Source organism: Saimiri boliviensis, chromosome 8 (assembly GCF_048565385.1).
Source record: "Saimiri boliviensis isolate mSaiBol1 chromosome 8, mSaiBol1.pri, whole genome shotgun sequence".
NCBI lineage: Eukaryota > Metazoa > Chordata > Mammalia > Primates > Cebidae > Saimiri > Saimiri boliviensis.
Genome location: NC_133456.1, coordinates 89292301 through 89306460, shown reverse-complemented (window position 1 = coordinate 89306460; position 14160 = coordinate 89292301). Strand labels below are relative to the sequence as shown.

The 14160-nt window shown below is 37.9% G+C and overlaps 1 long non-coding RNA gene and 1 pseudogene across 1 annotated transcript in view; both read right to left on the bottom strand.

The window, feature by feature from the left end:
- Positions 1-14160, bottom strand: part of LOC101027427 (uncharacterized) — a 165495-nt gene that overhangs the window by 41342 nt on the left and 109993 nt on the right. The window lies entirely within an intron of this gene.
- On the bottom strand, positions 7381-7712 carry LOC120367592 (large ribosomal subunit protein eL36 pseudogene; annotated as a pseudogene).

Genomic DNA, 14160 nt, shown 5'->3' with positions numbered 1-14160 from the left:
GAGTATGAATTAGTTCAACTATTGTGGAAGACAGTGTGGTGATTTCTCAAGGACCTAGAAATAGAAATTCCATTTGACACAGCAATCCCATTACTGGGTATATATCCAAAGGATGATAAATCGTTCTACTATAAGGACACATGCACACAAATGTTCATTGCAGCACTGTTTACAATAGCAAAGACTTGGAATCAACTCAAATGTCCATTGATGATAGACTTGACAGGGAAAATGTGGCACATATACACCATAGAATACTGTGCAGCCATAAAAAAATGATGAGTTCATGTCCTTTGTAGGGACATGGATGAACCTGGAAAACATCATTCTCAGCAAACTGACACAAGAACAGAAAATCAAACACCACATGTTCTCACTCATAGGCAGGTGTTGAACAGTGAGAACATATAGAGACAGGGAGGGGAGCATCACACACTGGGGTCTGTGGGGGGGAATAGGGAAGGACAGCATGGGGTGGGGAGTTGGAGAGGGATAACATGGGGAGAAATGCCAGATATAGGTGATGGGGAGGAAGGCAGCAAACCACATTGCCATGTATATACCTATGCAACAATCTTGCATGTTCTTCACATGTACCCCAAAACCTAAAATGCAATAAAATATATATTAAAAAAAATAAATAAATTACAAGAGATTGTAAAGGGGAGAGGAAACATCATCAAATATAGAATATAATAAAATTTTCCAAAACTGCAAAAAAAAAATCACTACTTAGACATTTAAATATATTTACTTAATACAGTTATATACATTTCCTAAAGTAAATTTTAAGACAGAATATTTGGAAATCTAACAGAGGTTGTCAAAGCTCCATCTGTTGGCCAATACCAGTTGCTTTTATAAAATTGTATTATTCCTTGCTCAAACACTTTATTAACTATATTATGGACCAAGATTTCTGACAGTATGTCAAGATGCTTTATCTTCTAAGACAAATTTCAGTTAGACTTGCAATTGCTAACTCAGAAGCAGACTTTAAATGCAGCCAGTAAGTATAATAATGGATACATATCATTGTATGTTTGTCACAATCCGTAGAATAGATACCACCAAGAGTGAACTCTAATGTAAACTGTAAATTCTGGGTGATACTGACTTGCCAATGTAGGTTCAACAGCTGCAACAGATATACCATTCTACATCTGTTGATAGTAGGAGAGGGTATGCAAATGTGGAGTCAAAGAGTATATGGGAACTCTTTGGATACTCCATTCAATTTTGCTGTGAACCTAAAATTGCTCTAAAAAATAAAATCTATTTAAAATGCAAGAAATAGTACAATTCTCAGCTTTATTGAAAACCTCACTAATGAACTAGAAGTTAGTACTAGAAAAAACATAACAGAGTAGGGGTGTTCTACTCAAGAACTCACAGCCCAACCCTGGCACTATCCTCTGATATTGTAAGCATGCCATACCTGGGTGGGAGTGATACTTATAGCCCATCTCAAATTGTTTATTTCTGTCCTGGTGCTAGATTTATGTTAAGAAACCTACAAATCTTGATTTGGCTCCTTAACAAGTACTTTATATAACTCATACAATAGAAGTATTTATGCCTATGGCATGGTGTATGTGTGTGTGTGTGTGTGTGTGTGTGTGTGTGTGTGTGTGTGTGTGTAGAAACGGAGGAATTGGGAAGAGAGAGATTTTGTAGAGATTAAGAGAGAATACACTCAACATTCAGACAATTTTCATTTCACATTCAGCTCTGATATTTTCTGTCCTTCTTCAATAAAAATTAGTTAACTTCACTCAGGTCCTTTTTAATCTATAAAATTGTGGTTATATTAGGTGAGTGCAAAAGTAATTGAAGTTTTTGCCTTGGAATTTGCTGTTTGAGACTGGAATACATTCTTAAATAAACATGGTCATGCTACACATCATTTTAATGGACATCTCTCACTTTATGTTGTTTTCCTAATGACTTACTACTTGCTGTTTATTTTATGTTTATTTTAGAGTATGGAAATGGTATTAGACAAAAAGCAAATTTGAGCAATTTTTAAAATTCTAGTTCAAAATGGGTAGTAAGGCAGTGAAAACAACTCACAACATCAGCAATGCATTTGGCCCAGGAACTGCTAATGAACAAATAGTGCAGTGGTGGTTCAAGAAGTTTTGCTAAGGAGACGAGGCTCTTGAAGATGAGAAGTGTAGTGGCTGGCCATTGAAAGTTGACAACAACCAATTGAGAGCAATTATTGAAGCTGATCCTCTCAAAACTACATGAGAAGTTGCCGAATAACTTAAAGTTGACCATTTTATGGTCATTCAGCATTTGAAGCAAATTGGAAAGGTGAAAAAGCTTGATAAGTGGGTGCCTCATGAGCTGAGTGAAAATTAAAAAAAAAAATCATCATTTTGAAGTGTCGTCTTCTCTTATTCTACAAAACAGTGAACCATTTCTCTCTTGGACTGTGACATGCAACAAAAAATGGATTTTATATGATCAGCTCAGTGGTTGGACTGAGAAGAAGCTCCGAAGCACTACTGAAAGCCAGGCTTGTGCCAAAAACAGGTCATGGTCACCATTTGGTGGTCTGCTGCTGGTCGGATCCACCTCAACTTTCTGAATCCTGGCCAAACCATTACACCTGAGAAGTATGTGCAGCAAATCAGTGAGATGCACTGAAAACTTCAGTGCCTGTAGCTGGTATTGGTCAACAGAAGGGATATAACTTCTCCATGACAATGCCCAACCACATGTCCCACAATAGATACTTCAAAAGTTGAAAGAATTGGGCTACAAAGTTGCCTCATCCACCATATTCACCTGACTTCTTGCCAACCAACTACTACTCCTTCAAGCATCTTGATAACTTTTTGCAGAAAAAAAATGTTTCTACAACCAGCAGGATGCTGAAAATATTTTCCAAGAGTTTGTTGAATCCTGAAGCACAAATTTTCACACTACAAAAATAAACACTTATTTCTCATTGGCAAAAAATGTGTGTTTATTGTAATAGCCCCTGTTTTGACATTAAAAAGATGTGTTTGAGCCTAGTTACAATGATTTACAAGTCACAGTCTGAAAGTACAATTACTTTTGCACCACCTTCATTTTACTTATTCTCAGACTGGCAGTGAAAATTAAATAATAAAATGCTCACATTTGACCCAGCAGAGTGGGTCATAGAATCAGTGCCACTTACCCTTTGACCTTTGACAAGTCTCTGAACAGCTTGAGACTCCAGTTCTTTATTTAAAAAGATGGGAGTTGCACAGACTTTTGGTTTGATTCCTCCAAGCTGTAAAATGTCATGATTTTTTTTTTTTTAGTGCTAACTAGATCTCAAGGGAAATAATCCACTGACCTATTTTCTCATTAATACCATTTGGTGAACAACAAGACTAAATATTCAACTGCACTGAAGAAATGAAAACATTATGATTTACAGGCAGGGTTTTATTCTGTCCCTCAAAATCTGGCAGATGTTGGAATACCGGGAACAGAGAAAGCAGCTTCTGTTACATTTTCTGTATGATCATAGAGGAAGAGCCTGTTCCTCTCTTAACCAGATAATTGTGTAGGTGTAGCTGCCAAAATCCTAAAACCAAATATGCCCCAGACTAGGACTGCAGATAAATTTTACTATGCCCAGGTAAACTTCAAATCCAGATAAACAAGAATTTTTATTTAATATAAATATTTTCTAAATATTACATTGTACTAAAAAATTATTCTTTGCTTATCAGAAATTCTAATGGAACTGGGAATCCTTTATTTTTATTTACTAAATCTGTCAACCTTACAAAACAAAATTCACATAGCTGTCTTTTTTTCATATAGCTGTGAAAACATGTACAACTACCCTCAAATCTATCCCCCTCCTCTGTTCTTTTGCCATTTGGTTAAGGTGGGATCATCTCTAAGGGTCTTTCCACTACACTGAAGAACATTAACTTCTTTTGTATTTTCTACTGATGAATAGAACTTCATATCCATCTATTCATTGCCATGCCTTTACACAAACTCTGGGTCTCCAAGAGATGCTGGTTGACCTAGTTGGAGGGCAAAACCCATGACAATGGCCAGAAAACTCAACTATCAAATTTAAATAAGACTCCAACTAACCATTCATATGGAGACTAGTTTCAATTCTTTATTATTCCAATATTAACACCAACCAGGTTAATGGGGTCAAAATTGCATTTGTTGGGTCAGAGCATGAAGTGGTGTTCAGATGAAAAGACAATTGTTAAAACCCACAAAGAGAGCTAATGATAATGAGATGCTTAATGTTGTGATGGAGGAGAGGCAGCTGTAACACTCTCTTAATGAAAGTTCAAATGATTTTTGGTGAACTTTCTCTAACTCTTTTGCTCTTGCATTATGTATGATTTATCACATCTAAAGCTTTGAGCCCAATGGATAAGCCTGGATTTTGAGATATACTTTTAGGCACTCTTTAATCAGTTCTGAGGTTTTGTTACACATGAGCTTCCTTTCCTCTTGAAAGTAAATATAGGTGGTAGCACTTACTCAGAAAGTACACAGCGAAATGATATGAGTGGAAGATAACAGTGAAACTGACAAATTCTAATTATTGAAACATTGATCAGATTCATTGGATCAAAGTCACTTTTGTAAATTATTGTGTCAGTGGGAGGAAATACCCAAAGCCAAACAAGATAATATTCTTTAGGACCTATGGAAATTGTCTTATTGCATCTCTCTTCTCCATAAAACAGTACAATGTGTCGCTTGTTCTCCTTCACCATTATCCTATCCCATAAATCTCTTATTCTGACTGTGTCTTTCAGGAAACCAGCATCCTATGGTCTTTAAGTACTCCAGAATTAGAGGTAGGCTGAACTCATGGCTCTGCTGCACTGCTACTTATGAGCTGCATGATCTGTTAGAATTCACTTCACTTCTCTGACTCTCAATTTCTCCTTTTATACGTATATGCATGGAATACATAACATCCGTATCTCAAAATTGTAGTGAAGACTAAGTCGGTTAGTTCATGTACAGTTCTAAGCACACAGTAAGTATCTATTATCTTAAAGAAGACAATTCCTAGTATTGATTTTAATGGAAAATATAAAATCATACTGGTATTAGGGAAAATGGATAAATTCTGCCATAATCCTTTAGAGGAAAAAACTTCCCAATTATGACTCAAAATCATGAACAATAACAGAAGAAACTGCTAGGTTGTACTGTAAAACCACAATAACCTTTGCTTGGCAAAGAACAGCATTATCAAAGTTAAAATTAAAAAATTTTTAAACCTGAAAAACTAAACAAAATTATTTCGGTCATAGAATAGCTGTCCCTCAGGTATTCCTTTCCTCCCATTTCTGTTTGCCTGGTCCTGAGCATTGTATCCTTGTCTTTCTTGAAGGGACTTGCATCCACCCTTGTTTTCACATGTGTCTAAATGTTACCAAGATTCACTCTCCCTAGAAATAAACCCAAATTGGGACTTCCTTTATGAACAGCCTAGACTTCACACTTGGATTAATAATTTTCCATGAATATGACCAATTTATGTCAGCACTTCTAATTATCAGGGATTGTGTGTGTTTCCTCTAAGCTGGCCCCAACCTTGTATAAAAATAAGAATGCAGTGTGAAAGAGAGAGACAAACCTTTAATACTTCTTCTAAAAGCCATAAGAATCTGTTTATCTCCAGAAATAAAATTTCCTCAAACAAAAGTCTTGACCCAATTATCTCTCAGGTTGGGACCTAACAACTGTTTCCTTGATCTTGATTGTTTTTTTCTCTTCCTGCCTCAAGGGATAACATGAAGTGAAGGGCTCAGCTTAAACATAACTGGTTAAACAGCACTTGTAACCATCTCACTTTAACATTTTCTTTTTCCTATTGATATTTGTGTTTCAAACCTAAACTTGCTTTCATATTTTAGCATTCCTGTCCCTTGAAATAATCATATGCTGACCTTGTCCTCAAGACATAACACACAATCTTCACCAAATCATGTAGAGTTTTTGGTCATGCAAACACTAAATATGGCAGAAAATGAAGATTCTGGCTTCTCAAACACAATATTGGCCTTTGAAATCTCTAACAATGTGCTTTGGAAAGGATACAGGGAAGATACAGTTATTAACGAACTATGTGGTAAACACAGCAAATAAAAATTTTTAACATGTGAAAAACTTTGTGAGATTGCTCTTCTTGAAGAATATCTTTGTGGTGTTCTCTGTATTTCCTGGACTGGATTATTGGCCTGCCTTGCTAGGTTGGGGACGTTCTCCTGGATAATATCCTGAAGAGTGTTTGTTTTCCAACTTGGATTCCTTCTCTCCGTTACATTCTGGTACGCCTATCAAATGTAGATTAGGTCTTTTCACATAATCCCGTATTTCTTGGAGGCTTTGTTCATTTCTTTTCACTATTTTTTCTTGAATCTTGCCTTTTCATTTTATTTCACTGAGTTTATCTTCAATTTCTGATATCTTTTCTTCTGCTTGGTCAATTCGGCTATTGAAACTTGTGTGTACTTCTTGAAGTTCTTGTGTTGTGTTTTTCAGCTCCATCAATTCATTTACGCTCCTCTCTAAGATGGTTATTCTACTTAGCATTTAATCTAACCTTTTTTCCAGTTTCTTCATTTCTTTGCATTGGTTAGAACATGTTCTTTTAGCTCAGCAAAGTTTCTTATTACCCACCTTCTGAAGCCTGCTTCTGTCAGTTTATCAGACTCATCCTCCATCCAGCTTCGTTCCTTTGCTAGTAAGGAGTTATGATCCCTGGGAGGAGGAGAGAGGCATTCTGGTTTTGGGTGTTTTCATCCTTTTGCACTGGTTTCTTCCAATCTTCATAGATTTATCTACCTGTAGTCTTTGCAGCTGGTGACTTTCAGAGGGGGTCTCTGAGTGGGCATCCTTTTTGTTGATGTCGAAGCTATTCCTTTCTGGTTTTCAGTTTTCTTTTTAACAGGCCCCTTTGCTGCAGGTCTGCTGGAGGTCCACTCCAGACCTTGTTTGCCTGGGAATCACCTGCAGGGGCTGCAGAACAGCAAGAGTTGTGCCAGTTTCTTCTTCTGTTATCTTCATCCCAGAAGGGTACCTGCCAGATGTCAGCCTGAGCTCTCCTTTATGAGGTACCTCTTTGGATATATGGGGATCAGGGAGCTGCTTGAGGAGACAGCCTGTCCCGTATCAGAGCTCAGGTACTATGCTGGGAGTTCCATTGTTGTGTTCAGAGCTGCTGGGCAGGTGTGTTTAAGTCTTCTATAGTGGAACTCATAACCGCCTCTTTTCCCAGGTGCTCTGTCCTGGGAAGGTGGAGCATTATTTATAAGTTTCTGACATGTTGCTGCCTTTTTTTGGCGGCAGCGGAGGTGCAGCTGTTTATTTTGGGGAGACGGCAGGGGAGCGAGCTCAGTCTTTCTTGGCAGTGGCTTTCCTCATGGTAGCCAGGACATTGCCCAGCTCCTTCCACTTCCTCTTTGCACGGATGTGTGTCCCCACCCTTTTCTTGATGAACTTGAGGGCCTGTTTGTCCTTGGAGACCTTCAGCAATTCCATGGTGTGCCGCTCGTATGGGGCAAAGCCACACTCTTCCAGGATCATGTCCCATACAAACTTGGTGTGTTTGGTCAGACGCCTGCAGCAGCAACTGTGCCTGGGCTTGCCCGTGTTCTTGGTTACCTTGTGGCCCTTGTTGAGGCCCACGGCCATAGGATAGTGAAGAGCCATGGCTACTACTCTCCAATTGCAACCGGGGTGGAAGGGCTGGAGCCATGCAGAACTCTCACTGCTGCCTTTTTTCGGAGATGCCCTGTGCAGTGAGGAGGTAGTCCCATCACAGTCTGCCAGCAGAAGCATTGCTGAGCTGCTGCGGGCCCCACCCAGCTGCTGTGTAACCTTCCTTGTGGTTTTGTTTACAGAGGTACAGTTAGAACTCCCTCGGTAGTGGTGGTCTACCTCAGTAATATCATATTGTCCGATTTCCAGATTTAAAAAAATTCACAGAGATTAATATATTTAATTATATAAATCAAACATGCACTGAGTTCCTATTATGCCAGACACTCTTCTAGGTGATGGGATGACTTTGGAGAATCAGTCAATTCTACTTTCTCCTATCTCTCCAGAGTTTATAATCTGGCAAAGAAGATACAATAAACACAATGTTTACATATATGTTAATATAATATAGCCTGTTCAAGATCATATGGACTAAGGAACATAAACCTTAGAGCAACATGAAGGAGTTGCAGTACTAAACCATGGGGCTCAGGACTTCCTTCCATGAAACTGTGAGATGGAAGCAAATGCCCGAAGGTGAGAGAGTAAACCCTGTAACTGTCTGCAGATGACTGTTACAGGCAGTCCATTAGGGAAGAACATGCTACCACATTTTGGCATGGCTGGAGAGGTATAGGCAATGAGAAGGATGTTGAGAAAAGGCTTTAAAGAGAAAGGAAAGAGCAAAAGCAGGGGTAGCAGTTAGAAATTAATTAAGTAAATTCCCCATGTCACATAGCAAGAAGGTGGGAAAATTGTAATTCAAATCATGGTTTTTCCAACTCTAAAACTGCAGCCCTCTACCCAAGCTCACATCATAAATTCACTATTGCTCTTTTGTGCTGAAGATTTTTCATAGCCCAAAGTTTGTAGTGGATGAGTGGGGGAGGATGGAAATACTTTGTTACTCACACTAAACCTGCCTCCCTTTTCCCATATCTGTCTGCTGCCCTCTCCTTTCTGAAGTTTGTTTGGAAGAGGGAGCTATAGAAATCTTCTGAGTTGCTTTTAGATGGATATAAAATGACTTCACAAATAAAATCTTGAATTTAATGTGTTTTTTTTTTCTACTTCAATCTGTGTTTTAGAAAGCCATCAAAATTTTTCCCACCTTATTATGAAATAATTTAGGGAGACATGTAAAGGCAGGTCACAAGAAAAGCATAGGACCATTGACTTCAACTGAACATCTCTAATTGTGATTTTGATTGTAATAGGGCTTTGACTGAATTCTAATAGAGTTTGAAGTGGGAGTTTCTAAGAAGATATGTTTGATGGAGGAATTCTTAGAATGCACTGGTGCTTAGGACAGTGTATGGTTTTAAAAATCTTTGTTAAGCTATGTGCCCATAAACTATACATTAAGAATCAATTCCGAAAGATCAGTCCTGAAGACATAATAAATGACCTGTGAAATTTGTCCGTGACCTCTGTGAGATTCTGTGGAAATTGTGTGTGTATGTATATTCACTATTTGCGGAATAAGACCTATAGATTCCTTTAGTTTATTTACCTCAAATAAAGTAAGACCAAGATTAGTGTTTCCTTAAGACTCACTGCTTTGTAAATAATGATATTTTAGATTTGTGAGTACTTCATAGTTTGCAAAACATATGCACACATATATGTGTGCATATATATACACACATGTATATATGTATACACATATATGTCTATATACACACATATATACACATGTGTGTATATATATGTGTGTCTATATACACACATGTATATGTGTGTGTGTGTATTTTTATCTCAGTATTCAAAGAACCCTTAGCATTGCTTGTCTAAACAACATCCCATGCTATGTTTTTTGGAGTGGAATAAATTATAAATAATATTTTTAAAAATGTGTGAAAATTTGGCTGCTTAAAAACATTGCTGTGACCACAATGCTTATATTAGCCCACATGATTAGGTTTCCTGGTGTAGAAATACACACACTCAACGTTGTATAAGCAACAAAGAGAACTGTTTTAGATAACTGAAAAGTACAGAGATAAAGTTGTTTATAAGTGTGTCTTGATCCAGAAGTCAATCGTGCCCTTCAGGCTCTAGTTCTTTCATCTCTGCCACCTCAATGTGTCAGTTTTGTCCTCAAGTTGGTATCTCTTGTGGAAGTAAATGGTCATAAAAATGACATACATCTTGTTCCTTGTATGGTGAAAGGGAAGTGAAACTCTTGGATTCAGCATTCACTGGCCAGTCCGGGGACCATCCCATTGGGCTACTGCATTAGTTCACATGTCAACCACTGAACACAGTTTTTGAGACCAGAGGGCATTGAGTGTGCTCATTGGCCTCAACATGGTCACATACTGTCCTGGAAGAGCTGAGTGTAGAGTTACATTGCCTGGGGCCACATGGACAGCAAAATAAATAGCTAGTGGTCTTAGAAAAGGAAAAATATTATGAACACTGGAACAGTGGAAAGATGTTCTCTACACTGGGGCAGATGAAAAATACAGTGTCAATGGCAAACACTAGAGGAGAATATCTTGACACAAGTAGAATTAAGGCTGTTTGAAAAGAAGGAATAGAAGCCCAGAGAGATGGAATAGCAGCCTCTAGGCACTGAAGTAGTAAGTGGAGAAAGTGAGGCTCAAAGCCAGAACATCTAACCCCAAATCTATTATTCTTTCTATCATAGACTGTTATTTCCACAGAGAACCAAGTGTGTGCAGCTCATAAATTGCAAAACGACTTTGGCTCTGCCTATGGGAATAAACTGCTGGGTAATATATGATTTACACCAATGACAGCTGTGAATTTCAGTTTCAGTTCCAGATACAGAGAGAGTTCGCAGAATGGTGTAGTTTTCATTTGCAGGGCACAGTAATGCTCTTCACTTCTCAGAGGCTTTTCAGCTAAGACTGTCAAAAGTCTCTGTAAAGATGAAACATCTTCTACTCCATAATTTAGGAGCCAGAGGCAAAGGGTAGTGAATTAGCCAAGCCACCACTAACGCAGCCTCAATGACCTTGGTCTCCACTGAGCGGTTTATAGTTGTTTTCTGCTATAAATAAGTACATGCACACAGGCGCCTAAGAGTCACAGACCAAGTCACCAAGGGTAATCCAGAGAACCTGTGATTAACTTTTCTGTGGCCGGAGAGAGAAAATAGAAAAGTTCAGTAGCAAAGTAATTTTGTCAACATGGTATTGTTGAAAAGTACCTACGACTCTAGTCAGCAGATTAAGATTTTTGCTTGTGGCTCAGTAAGAATATAACCTTGGGCATATTATTATTCCTTTCAATTTAAGAAGAGGAATCTGGACTAGACCACTAGAGACTTCTCTCAACCCTAAGCCTGGTTTGAGAGTTTGTGTAATTTGTTTTGAGTCTTTATTCTTATCTTCTCCACTCTAGTATGAAATAAATGATGATTCAAAACCAACCTGACAATTAAATTGAATTAAATTAGTGCTCCTCACATGTAAGGTACAAAAGGAATCACCTGGGATTCTTGTTAAAATGCAAAGTCTGGTCCCACAAGGGAAGGGTGGAGCCCGAGGGTCTGCATTTTTAATAAACTCCTGATAGATGCCAAAGCTGCTCACGCCCAGCCATACTTTGGACACTATGAGTAGAAAAGGTTTAGAATTCCATGTATGTTTCCAGCAAAATACATCCAGAGGAAAAAGACAGATGAAGAGAAAAAAGAATGGGGATAGTGTGACTTTACTGATTTAAAAAATACGGTATTTACAAATCAAGTATAAGTTGAGACTTACAGATTTAAAAGCAAATCTATACTCTGATAAATGCATACATTCCAACGAAAACATCAATAGGATTTAGTTAAATGAATTATTGATATAGTCATAGCAGTTTATTGTTTTAGCTGATGAGGAGAAGCATAGTGGCCGGTTCTCCTCTGATTGGCACAACCACTTTTGAGAAATATGAGGAAGGTTCTAAAGGCTCCCTGCACTTGACACATTAAAGCATGGGGGGTTCAAGGATTTATTTCCTCGATGACCCAGGACTGCCCTGCCAGCTAGAAATGTATTGAATTGTCTGCCAGGATGTCTGATTCCTGGTCCAAGGCCATTGTTATTAATGTCACTACTCATCACACTAAGTCACCTCCTCTATGACCTACATCCTTTTTTGCCATCTTTTTTTTTGTGTGTGTGTTAATGGAATCACTATCTCTGCAATGAAATGCAAATCATTATTCTTCAAATAACGGCCATTATGATCCTGAAGTTCTTTGTGTAGGCTTCCTTCATTTATCTTTCACTATAATTTCAGTAATGAGCATAAAAGGATCTAGACAAAAATAGTATGTTCAGAAATACCAACACAAGACCCAGCAGTGACTCATTTCATAAGCTATCTTTTATTTCCCTCTTCTCATTCCCTGGGTCATTGATGAACAAATTTGCCAGCTTTGCTTCATATGTTACCTCTTGCATGGATTCAGCAATAATAATTGGAACTGAAAATAAATGTATGTCCAGGAATGAATGATATGCCCTTCATTCACCAGATGATCCAACATTTCCAGTCTCTCCATTGTCATTTTTATACGGTACATGCTCTTTATTCTCTGCAATGCTTTATTAACCTCTTTCAGGTTGCAAAGCAGCAGATAAAAGAGGCAGCCAAAGAGGATCTGGGAGGCATGTGCTGTGTGGGGCTCCTTCACTCGAGCAGCACAAGTACATTATGTTATGTTTTGGTTGACAAACTCACCTTTGTTCTCCTAATTTGGAAGAGCCCTGGGAAGAAAATCAAACTAGGGCCATTTTCAACTATCCTGGTTACCTATTCCAAATCTATTGGATTCCAGGTGGAATAATTTTTTGGTTATTAAAAACCATTATTTATTTTATTTCTTTATTTATTTGTATTGTACTTTAAGTTCTTGGGTACATGTGCAGGTCATGGAGGATTGTGACATAGGTATACACATGCCATGGTGGTTTGCTGTATCCAATACCCAATCACCTATATTAGGTATTTCTCCTAATGTTAGCCCTCCCCGGTCCCTCTATCCCTTGCTATCCCTCCCCTAGCTCCCCCGCACACCTCAACAGGCCTCAGTTTGTAATGTTCCCCTCTCTGTGTCCATGTGTTCTCATTGTTCAACAACCATTTATGAGTGAGAACATGTGGTATTTGGTTTTCTGTTCCTGTGTCAGTTTGCTGAGAATGATGGTTTCCAGCTTCATCCATGTCCCTGCAAAGGACTTGAACTCATCCTTTTTCATGGCTGTATAGTATTCTGTGGATGTATATGTGCCGCATTTTTTTTTTTTTATCCAGTCTGTCACAGACTGGATAGACTGGATGAAAATCATTATTTTTATAAGGCATAGGAAGCTTTTTTGCAGTTCTCAAATCCAGCTGAACTCCTTAAGCACATGTATATTGTTTAACCCAACCTCTAACAACAACACATAATAATAATGATAAAGATAGCAGCTAACAGTGATTGAGACTTTACAATATTCAATTGCAGTTATAAATATTATCTCAACTAGTATTCTCGGGAAATGTATTAAGCAGTTATCATTCTTCCTTTCCTCCTCCTCCTTCTTATTATTCCTTGTCTGTAGCTTTTTAAAAATGGCCTTAGGAAGATTACATGGCATCTCAAGTCATGCATTTATCAGTTATGGAGTCAAGACTGGAACAGCTTCAGACTCTGTGCTGTGACCTCCTTTATTTGGGCTTCTTTGGTGTAAGCCTAGTGTTGCTGTTCTACTAAACATCCTTCTTCATTACAGGGTGTTCAAATAAATAGAGATCCTGATTGTCCTGTTCCCTATAATGGTACCAGTGCTAAGAATAATGCCCACATATGGCAAGGACTCACTGTTTAACTGGAGAGAGAGAGAAAAGCAGAAAGATGAAGAGAAGGGGAGGGGAAGGGAGGAAGAAAGGAAGTTAGAAAACATTGTGAAGCCTCTAATGGCATGTTAAATTGTTGGCTATGTTTGATGTGAACATCCCAGATCCCAGGAAGCCACAGAAGGGAGGGCAGAGAGAAAACATGATAATGATGTTTGTGGAAAAGTAGAATCAATCTGGTGATACTGTAGGCAAAACGTCTTACAATATTAGGTTGAATGCAAAATAACGTTCTATGAAATATTTATTTAAAATCTGTCACCTTAACTGGGAAGGTATTTCAGAATGCTTCATATGTATATGGTATTAAGACATTTTAATTAATTGATTTTTAAAATCAGTAGGTAAATGAGCTTATATTCTCAGTTGCAATGCTTCTTTTAAAAATATAATTAGGGTGAAAACTAAATAAAGTTCTAAGACGTAATGACAATACATTTATTACATTATCATATTCTTTACAATTACTATTACATTCAATACATTTTTTTCTGTTTTTATTTTTCTTGCTTTCTTCTTTCTTTCTCCTCCCTCTCTCCCTCTTTC